Here is a 15,958-nt window from a genome sequence, read left to right as displayed (position 1 = left end):
GGGTTATAAATTGGTTTGGATGGAGGGGTTGGGGGGTTATAAATTGATTTGGATGGAGGGGTTGGGGGGTTATAAATTGATTTGGATGGAGGGGTTGGGGGTTATAAATGTATTTGGATGGAGGGGTTGGGGGGTTATAAATTGATTTGGATGGAGGGGTTGGGGGGTTATAAATAGATTTGGATGGAGGGGTTGGGCGGGGTTATAAATTGGTTTGGATGGAGGGGTTGGGGGGGGTTATAAATTGATTTGGATGGAGGGGTTGGGGGGTTATAAATTGATTTGGATGGAGGGGTTGGGGGGTTATAAATTGATTTGGATGGAGGGGTTGGGGGGTTATAAATTGATTTGGATGGAGGGGTTGGGGGGTTATAAATTGGTTTGGATGGAGGGGTTGGGGTGGGGGTTATAAATAGATTTGGGGGGTTATAAATGTATTTGGATGGAGGGGTTGGGGGGTTATAAATGTATTTGGATGGAGGGGTTGGGGGTTATAAATTGGTTTGGATGGAGGGGTTGGGGGGTTATAAATAGATTTGGATGGAGGGGTTGGGGGGGGGTTATAAATTGATTTGGAGGAGGGGTTGGGGGTGGTTATAAATTGGATTGGATGGAGGGGTTGAGGGGGTTATAAATTGGTTTGGATGGAGGGGTTGGGGGGTTATAAATTGATTTGTAGGGAGGGGTTGGGGGTGGTTATAAATTGATTTGGATGGAGGGGATGGGGGTGGTTATAAATTGATTTGGATGGAGGGGTTGGGGGTGGTTATAAATTGATTTGGAGGGAGGGGTTGGGGATGGTTATAAATTGATTTGGATGGAGGGGTTGGGGGTGGTTATAAATTGATTTGGATGGAGGGGGTGGTTATAAATTGGTTTGGAGGGAGGGGTTGGGGGGGTTATAAATTGGTTTGGATGGAGGGGTTGGGGGTTATAAAATGATTTGGATGGAGGGGATGGTTATAAATTGATTTGGATGGAGGGGTTGGGGGTGGTTATAAATTGATTTGGATGGAGGGGTTGGGGGTGGTTATAAATTGATTTGGATGGAGGGGTTGGGGGGTTATAAATTGATTTGGATGGAGGGGTTGGGGGTTATAAATTGGTTTGGATGGAGGGGTTGGGGGGGTTATAAATTGATTTGGAGGGAGGGGTTGGGGGTGGTTATAAATTGGTTTGGATGGAGGGGTTGGGGGAGGATTATAAATTGGTTTGGATGGAGGGGTTGGGGGTTATAAATTGATTTGGAGGGAGGGGTTGGGGGTGGTTATGAATTGATTTGGATGGAGGGGATGGTTATACATTGATTTGGATGGAGGGGATGGTTATAAATTGGTTTGGATGGAGGGGTTGGGGGGGTTATAAATTGATTTGGATGGAGGGGTTGGGGGTGGTTATAAATTGATTTGGATGGAGGGGATGGTTATAAATTGATTTGGACGGAGGGGATGGTTATAAATTGGTTTGGATGGAGGGGATGGGGGTTATAAATTGATTTGGATGGAGGGGTTGGGGGTGGTTATAAATTGATTTGGATGGAGGGGTTGGGGGGTTATAAATTGATTTGGAGGGAGGGGTTGGGGGTGGTTATAAATTGGATTGGATGGAGGGGTTGAGGGGGTTATAAATTGGTTTGGATGGAGGGGTTGGGGGGTTATAAATTGATTTGGATGGAGGGTTGGGGGGTTATAAATTGATTTGGAGGGAGGGTTGGGGGTGGTTATAAATTGGATTGGATGGAGGGGTTGAGGGGTTATAAATTGGTTTGGATGGAGGGGTGGTTATAAATTGGTTTGGAGGGAGGGGTTGGGGGGGTTATAAATTGGTTTGGATGGAGGGGTTGGGGGTTATAAAATGATTTGGATGGAGGGGATGGTTATAAATTGATTTGGATGGAGGGGTTTGGGGGTATAAATTGATTTGGATGGAGGGGTTGGGGGTGGTTATAAATTGATTTGGATGGAGGGGTTGGGGGTTATAAATTGATTTGTAGGGAGGGGTTGGGGGTGGTTATAAATTGATTTGGATGGAGGGGATGGGGTGGTTATAAATTGATTTGGATGGAGGGGTTGGGGGTGGTTATAAATTGATTTGGAGGGAGGGGTTGGGGATGGTTATAAATTGATTTGGATGGAGGGGTTGGGGGTGGTTATAAATTGATTTGGATGGAGGGGGTGGTTATAAATTGGTTTGGAGGGAGGGGTTGGGGGGTTATAAATTGGTTTGGATGGAGGGGTTGGGGGTTATAAAATGATTTGGATGGAGGGGATGGTTATAAATTGATTTGGATGGAGGGGTTTGGGGGGTATAAATTGATTTGGATGGAGGGGTTGGGGGTGGTTATAAATTGATTTGGATGGAGGGGTTGGGGGGTTATAAATTGATTTGGATGGAGGGGTTGGGGGTTATAAATTGGTTTGGATGGAGGGGTTGGGGGGTTATAAATTGATTTGGAGGGAGGGGTTGGGGGTGGTTATAAATTGGTTTGGATGGAGGGGTTGGGGGAGGATTATAAATTGGTTTGGATGGAGGGGTTGGGGGTTATAAATTGATTTGGATGGAGGGGTTGATGGTTATAAATTGGTTTGGATGGAAGGGATGGTTATAATTGATTTGGATGGAGGGGATGGTTATAAATTGGTTTGGATGGAGGGGTTGGATGGTTATAAATTGATTTGGATGGAGGGGTTGGGGGTGGTTATAAATTGATTTGGATGGAAGGGATGGTTATAAATTGATTTGGATGGAGGGGTTGGTTATAAATTGGTTTGGATGGAGGGGATGGGGGGTTATAAATTGATTTGGATGGAGGGGTTGGGGTGGTTATAAATTGATTTGGATGGAGGGGATGGTTATAAATTGGTTTGGATGGAGGGGATGGTTATAAATTGGTTTGGATGGAAGGGATGGTTATAAATTGATTTGGATGGAGGGGATGGTTATAAATTGGTTTGGATGGAGGGGATGGTTATAAATTGATTTGGATGGATGGTTATAAATTGGTTTGGATGGAAGGGATGGTTATAAATTGGTTTGGATGGAGGGGTTGGGGGTTATAAATTGATTTGGATAGAGGGGATGGTTTATAAATTGGTTTGGATGGAGGGGTTGGGGTGGTTATAAATTGGTTTGGATGGAGGGATGGGATGGAGGGGATGGTTATAAATGGATTTGGATGGAGGGGATGGTTATAAATTGATTTGGATGGAGGGGATGGTTATAAATTCATTTGGATGGAGGGGTTGGGGTGGTTATAAATTGATTTGGATGGAGGGTGGTTATAAATTGGTTTGGAGGGAGGGGTTGGGGGGTTATACATTGGTTTGGATGGAGGGGTTGGGGGTTATAAAATGATTTGGATGGAGGGGATGGTTATAAATTGATTTGGATGGAGGGGTTGGGGGTGGTTATAAATTGATTTGGATGGAGGGGTTGGGGGTTATAAATTGATTTGGATGGAGGGGTTGGGGGGGTTATAAATTGGTTTGGATGGAGGGGTTGGGGGGGGTTATAAATTGATTTGGAGGAGGGTTGGGGGGTTATAAATTGGTTTGGATGGAGGGGTTGGGGGAGGATTATAAATTGGTTTGGATGGAGGGGTTGGGGGGTTATAAATTGATTTGGAGGGAGGGGTTGGGGGTGGTTATGAATTGATTTGGATGGAGGGGATGGTTATACATTGATTTGGATGGAGGGGATGGTTATAAATTGGTTTGGATGGAGGGGTTGGGGGGTTATAAATTGATTTGGATGGAGGGGTTGGGGGTGGTTATAAATTGATTTGGATGGAGGGGATGGTTATAAATTGATTTGGATGGAGGGATGGTTATAAATTGGTTTGGATGGAGGGGATGGGGGTTATAAATTGATTTGGATGGAGGGGTTGGGGGTGGTTATAAATTGATTTGGATGGAGGGGATGGTTATAAATTGGTTTGGATGGAGGGGATGGTTATAAATTGGTTTGGATGGAAGGGATGGTTATAAATTGATTTGGATGGAGGGGTTGGGGGTGGTTATAAATTGGTTTGGATGGAGGGGTTGGGGTGGTTATAAATTGGTTTGGATGGAGTGGATGGTTATAAATTAATTTGGATGGAGGGGTTGGGGGGGTTATAAATTGATTTGGATGGAAGGGATGGTTATAAATTGATTTGGATGGAGGGGTTGGGGTGGTTATAAATTGATTTGGATGGAGGGGATGGTTATAAATTGGTTTGGATGGAGGGGTTGGGGGGGGGTTATAAATGGATTTGGATGGAGGGGATGGTTATAAATTGATTTGGATGGAGGGGATGGTTATAAATTGGTTTGGATGGAGGGGATGGTTATAAATTGGTTTGGATGGTTATAAATTGGTTTGGATGGAAGGGATGGTTATAAATTGATTTGGATGGAGGGGTTGGGGGTGGTTATAAATTGGTTTGAATAGATTGGAGGATGGTTATAAATTGGTTTGGATGGGGGTTGGGGGGTTATAAATTGGTTTGGATGGAGGGGATGGTAATACATTGATTTGGATGGAGGGGATGGTTATAAATTAATTTGGATGGAGGGGATGGTTATAAATTGATTTGGATGGAGGGGATGGTTATAAATTGATTTGGATGGAGGGGATGGTTATAAATTGATTTGGATGGAGGGGATGGGGGTTATAAATTGATTTGGATGGAGGGGTTGGGGGTGGTTATAAATTGATTTGGATGGAGGGGATGGTTATAAATTGATTTGGACGGAGGGGATGGTTATAAATTGGTTTGGATGGAGGGGATGGGGGGGTTATAAATTGATTTGGATGGAGGGGTTGGGGGTGGTTATAAATTGATTTGGATGGAGGGGATGGTTATAAATTGATTTGGATGGAGGGATGGTTATAAATTGGTTTGGATGGAGGGGATGGGGGTTATAAATTGATTTGGATGGAGGGGTTGGGGGTGGTTATAAATTGATTTGGATGGAGGGGATGGTTATAAATTGGTTTGGATGGAGGGGATGGTTATAAATTGGTTTGGATGGAAGGGATGGTTATAAATTGATTTGGATGGAGGGGTTGGGGGTGGTTATAAATTGGTTTGGATGGAGGGGTTGGGGTGGTTATAAATTGGTTTGGATGGAGTGGATGGTTATAAATTAATTTGGATGGAGGGGTTGGTTATAAATTGATTTGGATGGAAGGGATGGTTATAAATTGGTTTGGATGGAGGGGGTTATAAATTGATTTGGATAGAGGGGATGGTTATAAATTGATTTGGATGGAGGGGTTGGGGGGTTATAAATGGATTTGGATGGAGGGATGGTTATAAATTTATTTGGATGGAGGGATGGTTATAAATTGGTTTGGATGGAGGATGGTTATAAATTGGTTTGGATGGAGGGGATGGTTATAAATTGGTTTGGATGGAGGGGATGGTTATAAATTGGTTTGGATGGTTATAAATTGGTTTGGATGGAAGGGATGGTTATAAATTGATTTGGATGGAGGGGTTGGGGGTGGTTATAAATTGGTTTGAATAGAGGGTTGGGGTGGTTATAAATTGGTTTGGATAGAGGGGTTGGGGTGGTTATAAATTGGTTTGGATGGAGGGGATGGTAATAAATTGATTTGGATGGAGGGGATGGTTATAAATTAATTTGGATGGAGGGATGGTTATAAATTGATTTGGATGGAGGGGTGGGGGTGGTTATAAATTGATTTGGATGGAGGGGTGGTTATAAATTGGTTTGGAGGAGGGGTTGGGGGTTATAAATTGGTTTGGATAGAGGGGTTGGGGTGGTTATAAATTGGTTTGGATGGAGGGGATGGTAATACATTGATTTGGATGGAGGGGATGGTTATAAATTAATTTGGATGGAGGGGATGGGGAGGGTTATAAATGGATTTGGATGGAGGGGATGGTTATAAATTGATTTGGATGGAGGGGTGGGGGTTTATAAATTGATTTGGATGGAGGGGATGGTTATAAATTGATTTGGATGGAGGGGATGGTTATAAATTGATTTGGATGGAGGGGATGGTTATAAATTAATTTGGATGGAGGGGATGGGGGGGTTATAAATTGATTTGGATGGAGGGGATGGTTATAAATTGATTTGGATGGAGGGGTGGGGGTGGTTATAAATTGATTTGGATGGAGGGGATGGTTATAAATTGATTTGGATGGAGGGGATGGTTATAAATTGATTTGGATGGAGGGGGTGGGGGTGGTTATAAATTGATTTGGATGGAGGGGTGGTTATAAATTGGTTTGGAGGAGGGGTTGGGGGGTTATAAATTGGTTTGGATGGAGGGGTTGGGGGTTATAAAATGATTTGGATGGAGGGGATGGTTATAAATTGATTTGGATGGAGGGGTTTGGGGGTATAAATTGATTTGGATGGAGGGTTGGGGTGGTTATAAATTGATTTGGATGGAGGGGTTGGGGGGTTATAAATTGATTTGGATGGAGGGGTTGGGGGGTTATAAATTGGTTTGGATGGAGGGGTTGGGGGGTTATAAATTGATTTGGATGGAGGGGGTTGGGGTATAAATTGGTTTGGATGGAGGGGTTGGGGGAGGATTATAAATTGGTTTGGATGGAGGGGTTGGGGGGTTATAAATTGATTTGGAGGGAGGGGTTGGGGTGGTTATGAATTGATTTGGATGGAGGGGATGGTTATACATTGATTTGGATGGAGGGGATGGTTATAAATTGGTTTGGATGGAGGGGTTGGGGGGGGGGTTATAAATTGATTTGGATGGAGGGGTTGGGGGTGGTTATAAATTGATTTGGATGGAGGGGATGGTTATACATTGATTTGGATGGAGGGGATGGTTATAAATTGGTTTGGATGGAGGGGTTGGGGGGTTATAAATTGATTTGGATGGAGGGGTTGGGGTGGTTATAAATTGATTTGGATGGAGGGGATGGTTATAAATTGATTTGGATGGAGGATGGTTATAAATTGGTTTGGATGGAGGGGATGGTTATAAATTGATTTGGATGGAGGGGTTGGGGGTGGTTATAAATTGATTTGGATGGAGGGGATTTATAAATTGGTTTGGATGGAGGATGGTTATAAATTGGTTTGGATGGAAGGGATGGTTATAAATTGATTTGGATGGAGGGGTTGGGGGTGGTTATAAATTGGTTTGGATGGAAGGGATGGTTATAAATTGGTTTGGATGGAGGGGTTGGGGGGTTATAAATTGGTTTGGATGGGGGGGTTGGGGGGGTTATAAATTGGTTTGGATGGGGGGTTGGGGGGTTATAAATTGGTTTGGATGGAAGGATGGTTATAAATTGGTTTGGATGGGGGGTTGGGGGGGTTATAAATTGGTTTGGATGGGGGGGGGGTTATAAATTGGTTTGGATGGAGGGTTGGGGGGTTATAAATTGGTTTGGATGGGGGGTTGGGGGGTTATAAATTGGTTTGGATGGGGGTTGGGGGGATTATAAATGGATTTGGATGGAGGGGATGGTTATAAATTGATTTGGATGGAGGGGATGGTTATAAATTGATTTGGATGGAGGGGATGGTTATAAATTGATTTGGATGGAAGGGATGGTTATAAATTGGTTTGGATGGAGGGGTTGGGGGGTTATAAATTGATTTGGATGGAGGGGATGGTTATAAATTGATTTGGATGGAGGGTTGGGGGTGGTTATAAATTGATTTGGATGGAGGGGATGGTTATAAATTAATTTGGATGGAGGGGTGGGGGTGGTTATAAATTGATTTGGATGGAGGGGATGGTTATAAATTGATTTGGAGGGAGGGGTTGGGGGTTATAAATTGGTTTGGATAGAGGGGTTGGGGTGGTTATAAATGGTTTGGATGGAGGGGATGGTTATAAATTGGTTTGGATAGAGGGTTGGGGGTTATAAATTGGTTTGGATAGAGGGGTTGGGGGGTTATAAATTGGTTTGGATGGAGGGGTTGGGGTGGTTATAAATTGATTTGGATGGAGGGGTTGGGGTGGTTATAAATTGGTTTGGATGGAGGGGATGGTAATAAATTGATTTGGATGGAGGGGATGGTTATAAATTAATTTGGATGGAGGGGATGGGGGAGGGTTATAAATGGATTTGGATGGAGGGGATGGTTATAAATTGATTTGGATGGAGGGGATGGTTATAAATTGATTTGGATGGAGGGGGTGGGGGTGGTTATAAATTGATTTGGATGGAGGGGATGGTTATAAATTGATTTGGATGGAGGGGATGGTTATAAATTGATTTGGATGGAGGGGGTGGGGGTGGTTATAAATTGATTTGGATGGAGGGGTGGTTATAAATTGGTTTGGAGGGAGGGGTTGGGGGGTTATAAATTGGTTTGGATGGAGGGGTTGGGGGTTATAAAATGATTTGGATGGAGGGGATGGTTATAAATTGATTTGGATGGAGGGGTTTGGGGGTATAAATTGATTTGGATGGAGGGGTTGGGGGTGGTTATAAATTGATTTGGATGGAGGGGTTGGGGGGTTATAAATTGATTTGGATGGAGGGGTTGGGGGGTTATAAATTGGTTTGGATGGAGGGGTTGGGGGGGGTTATAAATTGATTTGGAGGGAGGGGTTGGGGGTGGTTATAAATTGGTTTGGATGGAGGGGTTGGGGGAGGATTATAAATTGGTTTGGATGGAGGGGTTGGGGGGTTATAAATTGATTTGGAGGAGGGGTTGGGGTGGTTATGAATTGATTTGGATGGAGGGGATGGTTATACATTGATTTGGATGGAGGGGATGGTTATAAATTGGTTTGGATGGAGGGGTTGGGGGGGTTATAAATTGATTTGGATGGAGGGGTTGGGGGTGGTTATAAATTGATTTGGATGGAGGGGATGGTTATAAATTGATTTGGATGGAGGGGATGGTTATAAATTGGTTTGGATGGAGGGGTTGGGGGTTATAAATTGATTTGGATGGAGGGGTTGGGGGTGGTTATAAATTGATTTGGATGGAGGGGATGGTTATAAATTGATTTGGATGGAGGGGATGGTTATAAATTGGTTTGGATGGAGGGGATGGTTATAAATTGATTTGGATGGAGGGGTTTATAAATTGGGGATGGAGGGATGGTTATAAATTGGATTTGGATGGAGGGTTGGTTATAAATTGATTTGGATGGAGGATGGTTATAAATTGGTTTGGATGGAGGATGGTTATAAATTGGTTTGGATGGGTTTGGATGGAAGGGATGGTTATAAATTGATTTGGATGGAGGGGTTGGGGGTGGTTATAAATTGGTTTGGATGGGGGGTTGGGGGGGATTTATAAATTGGTTTGGATGGAGGGGTTGGGGGGTTTATAAATTGGTTTGGATGGGGGGTTGGGGGGTTATAAATTGGTTTGGATGGGGGGTTGGGGGGTTATAAATGGTTTGGATGGGGGGTTGGGGGTTATAAATTGGTTTGGATGGGGGTTGGGGGGTTATAAATTGGTTTGGATGGGGGGTTGGGGGGTTATAAATTGGTTTGGATGGGGGTTGGGGGGTTATAAATTGGTTTGGATGGGGGGTTGGGGGGTTATAAATTGGTTTGGATGGGGGGTTGGGGGGTTATAAATTGGTTTGGATGGGGGGTTGGGGGGATTATAAATGGATTTGGATGGAGGGGATGGTTATAAATTGATTTGGAGGAGGGGATGGTTATAAATTGATTTGGATGGAGGATGGTTATAAATTGATTTGGATGGAAGGGATGGTTATAAATTGGTTTGGATGGAGGGGTTGGGGGGTTATAAATTGATTTGGATAGAGGGGATGGTTATAAATTGATTTGGATGGAGGGGTTGGGGGTGGTTATAAATTGATTTGGATGGAGGGGATGGTTATAAATTAATTTGGATGGAGGGGGTGGGGTGGTTATAAATTGATTTGGATGGAGGGGATGGTTATAAATTGATTTGGAGGGAGGGGTTGGGGGGTTATAAATTGGTTTGGATAGAGGGGTTGGGGTGGTTATAAATTGATTTGGATAGAGGGGTTGGGGTGGTTATAAATTGGTTTGGATAGAGGGTTGGGGGTTATAAATTGGTTTGGATAGAGGGGTTGGGGGGTTATAAATTGGTTTGGATAGGGGGTTGGGGTGGTTATAAATTGGTTTGGATAGAGGGTTGGGGTGGTTATAAATTGGTTTGGATGGAGGGGATGGTAATACATTGATTTGGATGGAGGGGATGGTTATAAATTAATTTGGATGGAGGGGATGGGGAGGGTTATAAATGGATTTGGATGGAGGGGATGGTTATAAATTGATTTGGATGGAGGGGATGGTTATAAATTGATTTGGATGGAGGGGTGGGGGTGGTTATAAATTGATTTGGATGGAGGATGGTTATAAATTGATTTGGATGGAGGATGGTTATAAATTGATTTGGATGGAGGGGGTGGGGGTGGTTATAAATTGATTTGGATGGAGGGTGGTTATAAATTGGTTTGGAGGGAGGGGTTGGGGGTTATAAATTGGTTTGGATGGAGGGGTTGGGGGTTATAAAATGATTTGGATGGAGGATGGTTATAAATTGATTTGGATGGAGGGGGTTTGGGGGTATAAATTGATTTGGATGGAGGGGTTGGGGGTGGTTATAAATTGATTTGGATGGAGGGGTTGGGGGGTTATAAATTGATTTGGATGGAGGGGTTGGGGGTTATAAATTGGTTTGGATGGAGGGGTTGGGGGGTTATAAATTGATTTGGAGGGAGGGGTTGGGGGTGGTTATAAATTGGTTTGGATGGAGGGGTTGGGGGAGGATTATAAATTGGTTTGGATGGAGGGGTTGGGGGTTATAAATTGATTTGGAGGGAGGGGTTGGGGGTGGTTATGGATTTGGATGGAGGGGATGGTTATACATTGATTTGGATGGAGGATGGTTATAAATTGGTTTGGATGGAGGGGTTGGGGGGTTATAAATTGATTTGGATGGAGGGGTTGGGGGTGGTTATAAATTGATTTGGATGGAGGGGATGGTTATAAATTGATTTGGACGGAGGGGATGGTTATAAATTGGTTTGGATGGAGGGGATGGGGGTTATAAATTGATTTGGATGGAGGGGTTGGGGGTGGTTATAAATTGATTTGGATGGAGGGATGGTTATAAATTGGTTTGGATGGAGGGGATGGTTATAAATTGGTTTGGATGGAAGGGATGGTTATAAATTGATTTGGATGGAGGGGTTGGGGGTGGTTATAAATTGGTTTGGATGGGGGTTGGGGGGATTATAAATGGATTTGGATGGAGGGGATGGTTATAAATTGATTTGGATGGAGGGGATGGTTATAAATTGATTTGGATGGAAGGGATGGTTATAAATTGGTTTGGATGGAGGGGTTGGGGGTTATAAATTGATTTGGATGGAGGGGATGGTTATAAATTGATTTGGATGGAGGGGTTGGGGGTGGTTATAAATTGATTTGGATGGAGGGGATGGTTATAAATTAATTTGGATGGAGGGGATGGGGGTGGTTATAAATTGATTTGGATGGAGGGATGGTTATAAATTGATTTGGATGGAGGGGATGGTTATAAATTGATTTGGATGGAGGGGGGGGTGGTTATAAATTGATTTGGATGGAGGGGGTGGTTATAAATTGGTTTGGAGGGAGGGGTTGGGGGTGGTTATAAATTGATTTGGATGGAGGGGATGGTTATGAATTGATTTGGATGGAGGGGATGGTTATAAATTGATTTGGATGGAGGGGTGGGGGTGGTTATAAATTGATTTGGATGGAGGGGGTGGTTATAAATTGGTTTGGAGGGAGGGGTTGGGGGGTTATAAATTGGTTTGGATGGAGGGGTTGGGGGTTATAAAATGATTTGGATGGAGGGGATGGTTATAAATTGATTTGGATGGAGGGGTTTGGGGGTATAAATTGATTTGGATGGAGGGGTTGGGGGTGGTTATAAATTGATTTGGATGGAGGGGTTGGGGGGTTATAAATTGATTTGGATGGAGGGGTTGGGGGGTTATAAATTGGTTTGGATGGAGGGGTTGGGGGGTTATAAATTGATTTGGAGGAGGGGTTGGGGTGGTTATAAATTGGTTTGGATGGAGGGGTTGGGGGAGGATTATAAATTGGTTTGGATGGAGGAGTTGGGGGGTTATAAATTGATTTGGAGGGAGGGGTTGGGGGTGGTTATGAATTGATTTGGATGGAGGGGATGGTTATACATTGATTTGGATGGAGGGGATGGTTATAAATTGGTTTGGATGGAGGGGTTGGGGGGTTATAAATTGATTTGGATGGAGGGGTTGGGGGTGGTTATAAATTGATTTGGATGGAGGGGATGGTTATAAATTGATTTGGACGGAGGGGATGGTTATAAATTGGTTTGGATGGAGGGGATGGGGGTTATAAATTGATTTGGATGGAGGGGTTGGGGGTGGTTATAAATTGATTTGGATGGAGGGGATGGTTATAAATTGGTTTGGATGGAGGGGATGGTTATAAATTGGTTTGGATGGAAGGATGGTTATAAATTGATTTGGATGGAGGGGTTGGGGGTGGTTATAAATTGGTTTGGATGGGGGTTGGGGGTTATAAATTGATTTGGATGGAGGGATGGTTATAAATGGATTTGGATGGAGGGGATGGTTATAAATTGATTTGGATGGAAGGGATGGTTATAAATTGGTTTGGATGGAGGGGTTGGGGGGTTATAAATTGATTTGGATAGAGGGGATGGTTATAAATTGATTTGGATGGAGGGGTTGGGGGATGGAGGGGATATAAATTAATTTGGATGGAGGGGTTGGGGGTTATAAATGGATTTGGATGGAGGGGATGGTTATAAATTTATTTGGATGGAGGGGATGGTTATAAATTGGTTTGGATGGTTATAAATTGGTTTGGATGGAAGGGATGGTTATAAATTGATTTGGATGGAGGGGTTGGGGTGGTTATAAATTGGTTTGAATAGAGGGGTTGGGGGTGGTTATAAATTGGTTTGGATAGAGGGTTGGGGTGGTTATAAATTGGTTTGGATGGAGGGATGGTAATACATTGATTTGGATGGAGGGATGGTTATAAATTAATTTGGATGGAGGGGTTGGGGGAGGGTTATAAATGGATTTGGATGGAGGGGATGGTTATAAATTGATTTGGATGGAGGGGATGGTTATAAATTGATTTGGATGGAGGGGTTGGGGGGGTTATAAATTGATTTGGATGGAGGGGATGGTTATAAATTGGTTTGGATGGAAGGGATGGTTATAAATTGATTTGGATGGAAGGGATGGTTATAAATTGATTTGGATGGAGGGGATGGTTATAAATTAATTTGGATGGAGGGGATGGTTATAAATTGATTTGGATGGAGGGGATGGTTATACATTGATTTGGATGGAAGGGATGGTTATAAATTGGTTTGGATGGAGGGGTTGGGGGGGTTATAAATTGATTTGGATGGAGGGGATGGTTATAAATTAATTTGGATGGAGGGGATGGTTATAAATTGATTTGGATGGAGGATGGTTATTGATTTTTGGATGGAAGGGATGGTTATAAATTGGTTTGGATGGAGGGGTTGGGGGTTATAAATTGATTTGGATGGAGGGGTTGGGGGTGGTTATAAATTGGTTTGGATGGAGGGGATGGTTATAAATTGGTTTGGATGGAAGAGATGGTTATAAATTGATTTGGATGGAGGGGTTGGGGGTGGTTATAAATTGGTTTGAATAGAGGGGTTGGGGTGGTTATAAATTGATTTGGATGGAGGGGATGGTTATAAATTGGTTTGGATGGAGGGGATGGTTATACATTGATTTGGATGGAGGGGTTGGGGGTTATAAATTGATTTGGATGGAGGGGTTGGGGGTGGTTATAAATTGATTTGGATGGAGGGGATGGTTATAAATTGGTTTGGATGGAGGGATGGTTCTAAATTGGTTTGGATGGAAGAGATGGTTATAAATTGATTTGGAGGGAGGGGTTGGGGGGTTATAAATTGATTTGGAGGGAGGGGTTGGGTGGTTATAAATTGGTTTGGATGGAGGGGTTGGGGGGTTATAAATTGATTTGGAGGAGGGGTTGAGGGTGGTTATAAATTGGTTTGGATGGAGGGGTTGGGGGTTATAAATTGGTTTGGATGGAGGGGTTGGGGGTTATAAATTGATTTGGATGGAGGGGTTGGGGATGGTTATAAATTGGTTTGGATGGAGGGGATGGTTATAAATTGGTTTGGATGGAAGAGATGGTTATAAATTGATTTGGAGGGAGGGGTTGCGGGGGTTATAAATTGATTTGGAGGGAGGGGTTGGGTGGTTATAAATTGGTTTGGATGGAGGGGTTGGGGGGTTATAAATTGATTTGGAGGTAGGGGTTGGGGGTGGTTATAAATTGGTTTGGATGGAGGGTAGCTTGGCGGTGGAAGGGGGTCTGAAAGGGGTTATAAATTGATTTGGATAGAGGGTTGGGGTGGTTATAAATTGGTTTGGATGGAGGGGTTGGGGGGTTATAAATTGTTTTGGATGGAGGGGTTGGGGGGTTATAAATTGGTTTAGAGGAGGGTTGGGGGGTTATACATTGGTTTGGAGGGAGGGGTTGGGGGTTATAAATTGGTTTGGAGGGTGGGGTTGGGGGGTTATAAATTGATTTGGATGGAGGGGTTGGGGGTGGTTATAAATTGATTTGGATGGAGGGGATGGTTATACATTGGTTTGGATGGAGGGGATGGTTATAAATTGGTTTGGATGGAAGAGATGGTTATAAATTGATTTGGATGGAGGGGTTGGGGGTGGTTATAAATTGGTTTGAATAGAGGGGTTGGGGGTGGGTATAAATTGGTTTGGATGGAGGGGTTGGGTTGGTTATAAATTGGTTTGGATGGAGGGGATGGTTATAAATTGATTTGGATGGAGGGGATGGTTATAAATTGATTTGGATGGAGGGGATGGTTATAAATTGATTTGGATGGAGGGGATGGTTATAAATTGATTTGGATGGAAGGGATGGTTATAAATTGGTTTGGATGGAGGGGTTGGGGGGGGTATAAATTGATTTGGATGGAGGGGATGGTTATAAATTGATTTGGATGGAGGGGGATGGTTATAAATTGGTTTGGATGGAGGGGATGGTTATACATTGATTTGGATGGAGGGGTTGGGGGGTTATAAATTGATTTGGATGGAGGGGTTTATAAATTGGTTTGGGTGGTTATAAATTGATTTGGATGGATGGGATGGTTTATAAATTGATTTGGATGGAGGGATGGTTATAAATTGATTTGGATGGAGGGGATGGTTATAAATTGATTTGGATGGATTTATGGATGGAGGGGGGGGGTTATAAATTGATTTGGATGGTGGTTATAAATTGTTTGGATGGAGGGGATGGTTATAAATTAATTTGGATGGAGGGGATGGTTATAAATTGATTTGGATAGAGGGGATGGTTATAAATTGATTTGGATGGAGTGGATGGTTATAAATTGGTTTGGATGGAGGGGATGGTTATAAATTGGTTTGGATGGAAGGGATGGTTATAAATTGGTTTGGATGGAAGGGATGGTTATAAATTGATTTGGATGGAGGGGTTGGGGGTGGTTATAAATTGGTTTGGATAGAGGGGTTGGGGTGGTTATAAATTGGTTTGGATGGAGGGGATGGTAATACATTGATTTGGATGGAGGGGATGGTTATAAATTAATTTGGATGGAGGGGTTGGGGGAGGGTTATAAATGGATTTGGATGGAGGGGATGGTTATAAATTGATTTGGATGGAAGGGATGGTTATAAATTGGTTTGGATGGAAGGGATGGTTATAAATTGATTTGGATGGAAGGGATGGTTATAAATTGGTTTGGATGGAGGGGTTGGGGGGGGTTATAAATTGATTTGGATAGAGGGGATGGTTATAAATTGATTTGGATGGAGGGGATGGTTATAAATTGGTTTGGATGGAGGGGATGGTTATAAATTGATTTGGATGGAGGGGTTGGGGGGGGGTTATAAATTGATTTGGATGGAGGGGTTGGGGGTGGTT

General features: G+C 43.2%; 1 pseudogene; it reads right to left on the bottom strand.

Moving 5' to 3' along the window:
* The window catches only part of LOC115108777 (cilia- and flagella-associated protein 57-like), a 56,517-nt pseudogene that overhangs the window by 6,375 nt on the left and 34,184 nt on the right, over nt 1-15,958 (bottom strand).

The sequence above is a fragment of the Oncorhynchus nerka genome, linkage group LG24 (assembly GCF_034236695.1).
Source record: "Oncorhynchus nerka isolate Pitt River linkage group LG24, Oner_Uvic_2.0, whole genome shotgun sequence".
NCBI classification, from domain to species: domain Eukaryota; kingdom Metazoa; phylum Chordata; class Actinopteri; order Salmoniformes; family Salmonidae; genus Oncorhynchus; species Oncorhynchus nerka.
The sequence above is the reverse complement of the archived record's forward strand: the minus strand, read 5'-3'. Positions and strand labels throughout refer to the sequence as shown.